The sequence below is a fragment of the Bidens hawaiensis genome, unplaced genomic scaffold (assembly GCF_021521415.1).
Source record: "Bidens hawaiensis isolate Kalapana, Puna unplaced genomic scaffold, B.hawaiensis_p1.1 tig00009623_1, whole genome shotgun sequence".
NCBI classification, from domain to species: domain Eukaryota; kingdom Viridiplantae; phylum Streptophyta; class Magnoliopsida; order Asterales; family Asteraceae; genus Bidens; species Bidens hawaiensis.
In genome coordinates this window covers 511866-522233 of record NW_027491722.1, presented here as the reverse complement: position 1 = coordinate 522233, position 10368 = coordinate 511866, and positions in this window count along the sequence as shown.

Here is a 10368-nt window from a genome sequence, read left to right as displayed (position 1 = left end):
CCCAAATGTTAGAAAAGCTGCTTCCAACGAGACACCTTAACTACACCTTATAGGATCTAGCTTACTACTAAATACTTACAAGCCACTTATATATTGTAATGTACAAGATTTAAATCCTTCACATCTAACATCTAGAATAGATGAGAGACAACTTATCACCACAACATGTCCCATTGAGACCAAATACAGGTTATTAAAAGAAAGAACACAAAACAAAGAAAAAGATGTCAATTTTTTTTTTCAGAATAGGAGAATTCGAGTTGGTTAAATGCAGCGGTGAAGCTTGGACAAAAAAGACGGTGGGGATGGACTCAAATTGTATTTAAATAGTCATAAACTAGGGGGCTTAAATTTTCGGTCAAAAATAGATAAATTTACAATATGTATAAAAAGTATGATCGAAAAACGGGTAAATTTATACTAATACGCAAAAAAAAGGGGGGGGGGGGTCTCGCCCTCCCTATCCTTCGCCATTGGTTAAATGGTTTCTATGAGACAAAAATCATATTTTGTGTTTCTAGGTGATATGTATATTGGCAGATCAAAAGAGTTAACTAAGCATGTCAGATTTTGTCTGGTGAGTCGAAAGATACGAAGGTGTTCCGTTTTATGTTCCACCAGTTTTACCATCGTATGCCACAATAAATTATAGCATACCCCTATAGTATGTTAGGGTTACCCCATTAGAAATGGTGGATCTACACGTATGATTTGCCATTTCATATGGCATATGTTGAATAATGTTGTCGTAGAACAAGTACTATAGATGTAGGTTAGTGAAAAGACCCAAATACCTATAACAGATCATCCGCGGGTCAATCAGGACTTTCTCATAAGTCATCCGCGGAACGTACTCATCACCCGCATAACTCAAGTAAGAGAAAGATTAAGAATAAAACTCCAGAGACCGCCTGCGGGTCAATCAGGACTTCCTCAGAAGTCATTCGCAAAATACTCTTTCCAACCGCGGAGATGACTAGAAGGTGACGTTAGCAAATCAGCTGTAACTAACTTCCTTCTAGAAGATTTACACGAAGATCTTTTCTTAGAAAGCACGTGAAGTAACAACCAATCAGAGAAGGACAACTGACAAGGTTGTTATAACCGTGCACATGGTCAGATACCCCGTCCTATCACATGCAGACGCGTGTCCAGGTTGTTACAAACAACATCTTTTAGAAGGAGACTGTTGTACCAATAATATTCCCTTACCTTTCGGCTACAAATACCTCCTTCGTCATCACAAGGTGTTCATACACACTTCACTTATCACTGTAAGGCCCCGTTCCCGGTAGCCCTACTTTAGCGTCGGAATTACTCATAAACACAGTTCTACAAATCAGAGTTTATTAAAACTTTCGCGGAAACGTTAACTAAAATCATTTGTTACAAAACATAAAATCTTTTCTTTAAAACCAACTTAAAACATCACATTTTAAACACCATTTCTTCCGTCTTCAGATGCTAGCCGTTCAACCCATGCCATGTGTCATCCTCATGCCATCTCGATAAACATGTATACCTGCGTGCATACTAAAAGTCAGCTACGCTGAGTGAGTTCTAGTTAATCAGGCGACATACAATACATACACATATCATACATACATACATACATACATACATATCCGAAGATACATATCCATACTTAACCAATTACCCTACTACCATACATACATACATATCTACAATCACTAACCCTGGTCTACCGAGAGTATGATCATAGTCCGCTGTCTATACCTATACTCAAGGTTGTGAACACGTAAAAGGTCCGCAGTCCTTACCTATGTTCACCAGTTATGGTATGTGCAAGGTCCACAGTCCTTCCCTATACCATCCTATATTGACAACATGTACAAGGTCCTCAGTCCTTCCCTATGTTGCAACCTAAACCATAGCACGTACGAAGTCCGTAGTCCTCCCCTATGATACCACAACACAAATATAGCACGTATAAGGTCCGCAGTCCTTTCCTGTGCTGACGCCTATCTACATTACGTATAAGGTCCGCAGTCCTTATCTACGTTGGCGTCTATCTCCTATAACACGTATAAGGCCCACCGTCCCTATCTACGTTTACATCTATCATCTACATCACGTATAAGGCCCGCAGTCCTTAACTACGCCATCACCTGCCAAGTCTACGTCCAACAGAAGTTAGAGGGATTCACCATCCTAACTTACTATGTCGAACGTAGGACTCACATACACATACTTCACATATACAATAATTACATTATAGCATAAGAACACTCTAGGCGTTCTTTACATCATTCATTTAACAACCATACCCCTTGTCGATACGTGCAATATCCGAAGATCATTCACGCCCCGACAAGTGTTCATTTGTAATGTTCATACATCTTCCATATATAATATTCGTACCTTTATTTATAACCTGACAGTACGCGCAATATCCGAAGATCGTTCGTGTACCGACAAGCAATCATTCATATCTGTCACATATATCACATATGGCACACACTTATCACTTAGGATAAATGTATTAACAACACATCGAGTATGCACACAGCCCCGAAAACATCACAAGGAATGGGGCTAGAAACTCACCTGAACTCGGTTACTTCTTCTGCTAACGGTTACTCCTTCTTGAGCTGTGCGCGTCTAACTGTTTAATAATTACAGTATTAAGTACCGCTCTAGTCATCTCATTGCTACTTAATTAGTCTTACACGTCTAAGCTGTTTTACTTCATTAAATCATTACCTGGTTAGTTAATCGTTACTCATTAACCTTTAAAGGTATCTTTCATAAATTGCCAAACTCCAAGGGCTGTTATGTAATTATATAATTCTTTTCTAAGTCCAGGGACCATTCTGTCTTTATATTAAACTCCTAGTTCGTTACTTTGCCCTTAACGAATTGGGTAAAGAATCATCCTCTGATTCGCTAAGCTCCCATAACGAACTAGCTAACGAATCACCCTCTGATTCGCTAAGCTCCCATAACGAACTAGCTAACGAATCACCCTCTGATTCGCTAAGCTCCCATAACGAACTAGCTAACGAATCACCCTCTGATTCGCTAAGCTCCCATAACGAACTAACGAATCACCCTCTGATTCGCTAAGCTCCCATAACGAACTAGCTAACGAATCATCCTCTGATTCGCTAAGCTCCCATAACGAACTAGCTAAAGAATCACCCATAACGAATCACCCATAGTTCTTATCCAGACTTTGACTCAAGGGTCAAAGTCAAAATCGTCAAGAACAGCAAATAGTCAACAGATCTTAGATCTGCAATTAAACCTTCGTTTCTTAACCAAATATCACGATTTTGGTATCAACGGAATCGTCTGACCAGCGCCTACAAACCCCAACCATCAAATCGGCCTAACATCGATGTTTAAGGGGTGCGATTTAGGCATCCTAATCGTTTTTAGGACTTGAATTCAAAACCTCTCAAATATGTTTTAATGACTTTTCCTTTTTTATCCACGTCCATTTGATCTTCACATAAATTGGCAGTGTACGAATTATAATGATGTTTTGTACATAAATAAATATATGGCTGTGTTTGAGCTTATTAACATTTGTTTTTCCTCTCATTTTTTGTGGGCTTGTCTGCTACACGTTTTTGTCTCTTCCATGGAGTCATTAAAAAAGATGAGATGTGGCTTTTAGACAGCTCAATATTTGGTTCCAAGATTTCTGTTTGGCTGAACTATCTTCAATTAGTTTATTATTATCGTCTGAAAATATCAATTATGATATATCTAAAATGATTTATTTTGAGAGATACTTTTTTTCTAATTTTTCTTTTTGACTCACATAATATAAATTAATTATATTTCAAATTATAAAAGATAATGATGAATGTTTTTTTATCTGTATAGTTTTGACACAAAATACTATCATTTTATGCAACATAAGCACGTTCTTTTTAAATACACGGGTTAAACGAGTGAACAAGCTAACAAGGCTAATCTGAACATACTTTGTTTACCGAAACATGATTGGGGGTATCCGAAACCAAGGCTAACCTGCTTAGACAAAACTATAACCTGCAAAAAAATTGTCAGGGACTAAAAACGCAATGGTTGGGATGAGCAAATAGTATCACCGGTTAGAAAACCGGGATTGGAAAAATTAGAATCGTTAACCAATACCGATATCTACCGAATTATTGCATATTGTATCGGTATCGAACCGAACATTTTCAGTAGCGGTACTGATATGATACCAAACTCATCCCTAAACTATGAGATGTTTTTGGATGAAGCATTTGTGAGTACACTCCCACAAACGAGTATGTTATGTCATTTTAGTTTTATCTTCTTTTTCTTATTCTCTTTTTATATATTTCATTTTTAACATATTAAAGTTTATTTTATTCAACTTCTAAATATTTGTAACAAATGTATATATTCCTAAGAATTTGTAATTTTTTCAAGAAAGTGCGTTTTCCTGGGATGTGTAAATTTTGTAAACCTAAAAGTTTTGGGATGGGTTCCTTAAGAAAATAAACTAGTGATGAGCAGTTTCGGTACAGATATCAAACTGGTACCATCGGTACAAAAGGTATTAAATGGGTTTCATGTTTTGAGTTTTTCGGTACGATACGGGTTTTTCCTGATTTTGCTTTCAATACCGGTAAAGTCCTGACGTACTGGTATAAAAAATTTACAATTTTCGGTACCGTACCGATCTCTTCTCTACAATAAACTTGGTCTAATAAGGACAATAAATGTATAAAGCTCTTTAAAAGTGTAGAATGTAGATGCATGAAAGCAATCCATGGTATGACGACTTCACGACCACGATGATGGTAAATGTGCTAAACATCATAAAAACCGTAAATGATATGCTGGAAGAAAGCATTTGTATTAGTGATATCATCTGTTAACGTGGGATTAGACTATTCAGTTGAGATTCTTGCCTTTTTTTATAGGGCAAGGCCGGCTATAAGGTGTGGCAGGGTGGTCGACGGTCACAAGCCTAACAGCTAGGCCCGATTATCTATAATATATATAAACGAAGATCCAAAAATCCTAAGTGTTGCGATGTGGTCGCTCCCCATTTTTTTTGGAGTCAACAGATTTACTTGATTTTTTAATGAAGACTTCTCATGCATTTGACCCGAATTCATGGGTATGGATCTTACCAAACCCAGATATTCCTTAAACGGGTTATAACATCTCATTAAAAAAAATTTTCTCACCAAATTATTGATGTAAAAATCCTATAAAATAGGATATACTAAAAAATAATATCTTATTTATTTAAAAAAGATATATATATATATAGGGGTGAGTTAAAGTACAATAATCGCTTATCGTACATTACATACGCGACTTCCAGCACCACTGATTCTAATTGAAATTAAAACTGCTTAGTGGCATAATTGTAAGTAACCTAAAAATACTTAACGCATACCCATCAAAGTCCACCATCCCGACCGTCGTCTACTATCATGAGCACCACCATCGTCCGTCACCACCATCGATCATTGGTCACATGTCAGTTAAGCAATTTCCAATTGAAATTGAAATTGTTGATGAGCCTAATTGATCAATTAACCTTGAAATTGATCCAATTAACCATCAATTTGAAGCTTTCGTCGATCAATTTTGAGTTTTGAGTTACGGGTTTTGACATTAAACGTTTAACATTAAGTTTATATGATTTGTTTATACGTTCTATTTAAAATATATTATACGTTCTGTTTAAACGTTCAGAACATAATCAATTAAACTTTAAAAGTTCAGTACAAAAAGTTTATACGTTCTGTTTATACGTTTTTAAATAATGTTGTTTATAAGTTTAGTACAAATATTATGTTTAAACGTCCTGAAACAAAACGGAATACCTTTAAACGTTCTGACCAAAAAAGAACATCTTTAAACGTTCTAATACATTCAAAGAAGATGATCTGGGTGTTCAAAAAAGTATTGAAGTTCTGATAAAGTTTAGAAGTTCTAAGAAGTTCTGGGTGTTCAAACTGGTAAAGTTTAGAAGTTCTAAGAAGTTCTGGGTGTTCAAAACTGATAAAGTTTAGAAGTTCTAAGAAATTCTGGGTGTTTAAACTGGTAAAGTTTAGAAGTTCTAAGAAGTTCTGGGTGTTCAAAACTGATAAAGTTTAGAAGTTTTAAGAAGTTCTGGGTGTTCAGAACTTCTAAAACTAACACAAAAAAAATTAAAACACTTGTAAACATGAAATTGAACATTGAAATCACTTCATATAATCTCATAATCATCAAACAATCGTCAGTCAACTGTTAATTTGATCATTGATTCGATCATATGAACAAAAAATGGAACGTCTGCAACTGGGTTTACTCAAAACTCAAAATTGATTAATTGAAACTTCAAATTGATGATTAATTGGACCAATTTCAAGGTTTAATTGATCAATTAGTTCAACAATTTCAATTTTAATTGGTTAATTTTATCAACTGACATGTGAAAAAGGCGTGACGAGGAAGATGGTGTTCACGACGGTACCGTCGACGGTCGCGACGGTAGATGCAATCATTGGACGGTGATGGTGAAGGCGTACTGAATCGATGGAGCAGTGGAGCAGAGGATCAGAACGGTCGCGTGTTTTTTGAAAATCGATGATGAAGAAACTCGCGTAGCTATTGTATGATAAGGGATTATTGCATTTGATCCTTTATATATATATATATATATATAATTAAAATTAAAAAACCAATTTTATAGTAAAAAAAAATAAACGGGTCTTGGGTCTCGTCAAACCATAAGTATATTATTAACTTTCATAAATATTATTTATAATTAAAAAAACCAATTTTATTGTAAAAAAAATAAACGAGTCTTGGGTCTCATCAAAACATATAGCTTTTAAACCGGGTTATAACATCTCATTTATTTGTGAAACAATTTATCATCAAACCATAAGTATATTATTAACTTTGATACAATAAGAAAAATATAAATTCAAAAAATAAATAAATATTAGAACAATTACGGGGGATAAAAACTAGTTTTTTATAAATTAAATGTATAATATGTATATTTAGTATTTAAACTAAATTACATAACCACTAGCTTGGTCTTATGGCAAAAAGGTATTAACAACTCAAGAAAGGAAAAAATAAATATATAAAATGGACTTTATTTCGACTATCAATATAAAAAAGGCTGCCCATGGATAAACAAAAACCGTTTCAACATCAAAAACTTACTTCCAACTAAAAGCTTATATATGGGTTCTAGTCTCATTTGATTCATGTTTAATCCTATTTTTATACGAAAGTTTTTTAAACAACCCAAATTATAACAAAGTAATTTCATATAAAAATTAAACTGATTAACCCCAACAAAATACTTCTTTTACTTAAGGTCCAAATTTTTTTTCGCATTCGGCCCAATTTTTTTTTTTTACGTTCACAGAGCCGAGCATGAGATTGGCGGTCTTGGGTATAAATCCACTTTAAGACTATCCACAATGCTATGAACGTTCTTAAGAGCCCTTAGGTGTCACATAATTTACCACGTCATATTCTTATAAATCCTTAAAAACCCATATTTCATCTCCAATCCTAAAAGAAGCCCTTATGTGCCCTTAGTTACACAGTCAGTTGCCACATCATATCCTTACAAATTCTTATAAGACTCCAACTTTATCTCCAAACTCTACAAGTATCCTTACATTTTCACATTGTTACCAACTTTTTCTTTTAATTTAAATAGTTAAGTTATAAAAATATATTTAATATAACTAATTAATCATTCAAAAATATGAAAGATGATTTTACGCTGCAAGTTGATTTACATTAAAAAAAAATAAAAGGAAAAAAAAACTTTGTTATCACTTTTTACAATTAAACATGTCGTAACTAAACGGAATTATTAATATATTCAATTTTTATTTTTTTAAACGTTCAAGCTTTCCTCCTACTATTTACATTATACCGCCAATGCCAGGAATCGAACCCTGGACCTCTCACCAAAAGGCCAAAGCCTTTACCATCCCACCAAAGTGATGATGGCAATATATTCAATTTTTATTATGAAATCAACTAAGTAATACAGCTGGACTTTATTAGAATGATAAATATTGAAATTAACAGCCATAATAATTATTATTGGGAATTACATAGAAATAAATTAACTTATCTCCTATCTATGTTCTCCTTATTTATATTTTCTCCAAATCTCTCCTCTTTACTAAAACAAATACATAATATAGTTCGTCGGAAGGTCCAGATACGATGGAATAACTCGCTGGAATGTCCAGATACGATGGAATAACTCGCCGGAATGTCCAGATAGGCCCGCAACAGTTCGTTGGTGCATGGAATGTTCTGATAGGCCCGTGATAGTTCGCCGGAAAAATTATTCTCCTTCGATATCCGCCTTCGGGCCATCAATCGATCGGAAGAAGTGATGTGAGGATGATCAACAGAGGATATACAAACCTTGAGTGATCTATTGGGCCCACCCATCTTATGGGCAGAGGCAAACCAACACCCTTCTGCAAGGGCTCCTCGTATTCGGAAATCGTCAGGCGCTTAACTCCAACGCTAAAAGCATCCACATAACAGGCACCATTTATCGAGGTTTGGATGATGTGGCAGTGCAGCAAACAACAACATTACAAACTTCACCGTTGTGGAGCCAAGTTTGTCTTAAGAAGTTTGTTGTTGCAAACTTGCAACAAACGGATGATGTGGCAACTTCCCTCACGTACGCACATACATATATATTATATATATACACGTTTAATATTGTTTATTAGGTTTGTGGAGGTTTGTTGTTATGGAAGAAAGTTAGGTTTTTAAGAAAAGTTTGAAATGTGACGTGGCAATGATGTGTCAGTTTGTGTTAGTTTGTTGTTGTAGATGCTCAAAGAGCGGCTCCAGCGTGGCACGGGCGGGAAAATTTCAGACGCTTTGGAGATGGTCTAAGATATATTAGTTTGGAGTATTGTAGGAGTAGGAGTATGATAGATTTACCATACAACAAAAATGGTGACCACAAAAACAAGTGAAGTGGAGTTAAAGAAATTAACCCATTTCCTTTAAAAGAGATAGTGTGCGAAAAAAAGAAAAAAAAAATGTGATATGGCATGTACGTGAAGTTAACTGAAGAAAAAGTATAACTTATGGCCTTATGAGATTATTTAAGCTTGAGTCTTCAAAAATCTGTCTCCTCACGCATTCTCTAAAGATGAAAATTAGATGTTCTGGATCTCATCAATATATTGGAAAGCTACAACTTTCAACCTAACCTAAGGATAGTAGATGTGTGTGGATGCGGGACAAATCGAGTTAATTCACGATGAATTCACTAAGGTCTCAATGATTAAAGTTATCTCCGGGAACAAGATCACGAAAGGCTGCACATGGTATCGTCAAGAGTTGGGTGTTTCGCTTGGAGAATAAAACAAAACAAGATTATGGTTGCAAGAGCGTTAACTCTTCTTCCCACGTCATGCCGCAAACATTAAAAAATTTATAATTAAACTCCCAAACCTTTTTAAACCCACTATCTTTTAAAGCCCAACAAATAATTACTCATTACCTAATTATCCAACCCAAAAATAACAAACATAGTCCAATGCACATTTAACTCATTACATTATTTACACAAAATAACTTATTATTTATTTATATAATATAATTAAAGTGGTTACGTTGCGACACCTTATTGGTAGTAACTTTTTTATTTCATTTTTGTTTGTTTGAATTTCGACCGTAATGAACGTAATGAAAGCCTTCTGAATGTGAATATTGGTTTTGTTCTTTTTTGATATTTTGTTTAGTTACGATACCGTATCGAACACGATGGAAACCGACCGAATTCATGTATAATCGCCGCGTTTTGTTTTAGTTCCAGTACTGCAACGAACATGACGAAAACCATCTGAATTCGCTTAGACTCAACAGCATCAACGTCCCGGATCGATAATGATCGGGTTTTACAAATGATCCAGTTTTACCGACCGATGCCACGCCATTGGTCCACCCCTATTTTTCTAATTTATTTTGTTTTAGTTCCAATACAATAACGCACGTAACTAAAACCAACCGAATTCGCGTCGACTTACCGTATCAACGCTTGTGTTTTACCAACTGTTGCGCCGGGAAAAAAACACTAGTTAAACATAAACATACTCCAATTACTTCGTAGCCCATTAAGGCATTAAGGGCATCATGATATCAGGTACATTTATCGTCGATCTGTTAATATTTTTTCTATATAAAGGTCCACGTTTTAGTACTAGCTCGGGGCACCAAAAGCTCGAAGAAGACCCTGTAGCATGCAAACTTGGGTATACCAAGATGTAGTCCTTGAACCATGTATTCATATAGCGTCTGTTGACTAAGAAAGTTTGGTCTAAAATAACATCATCGTATGATTTATTCAGATTTAGAAAGAAA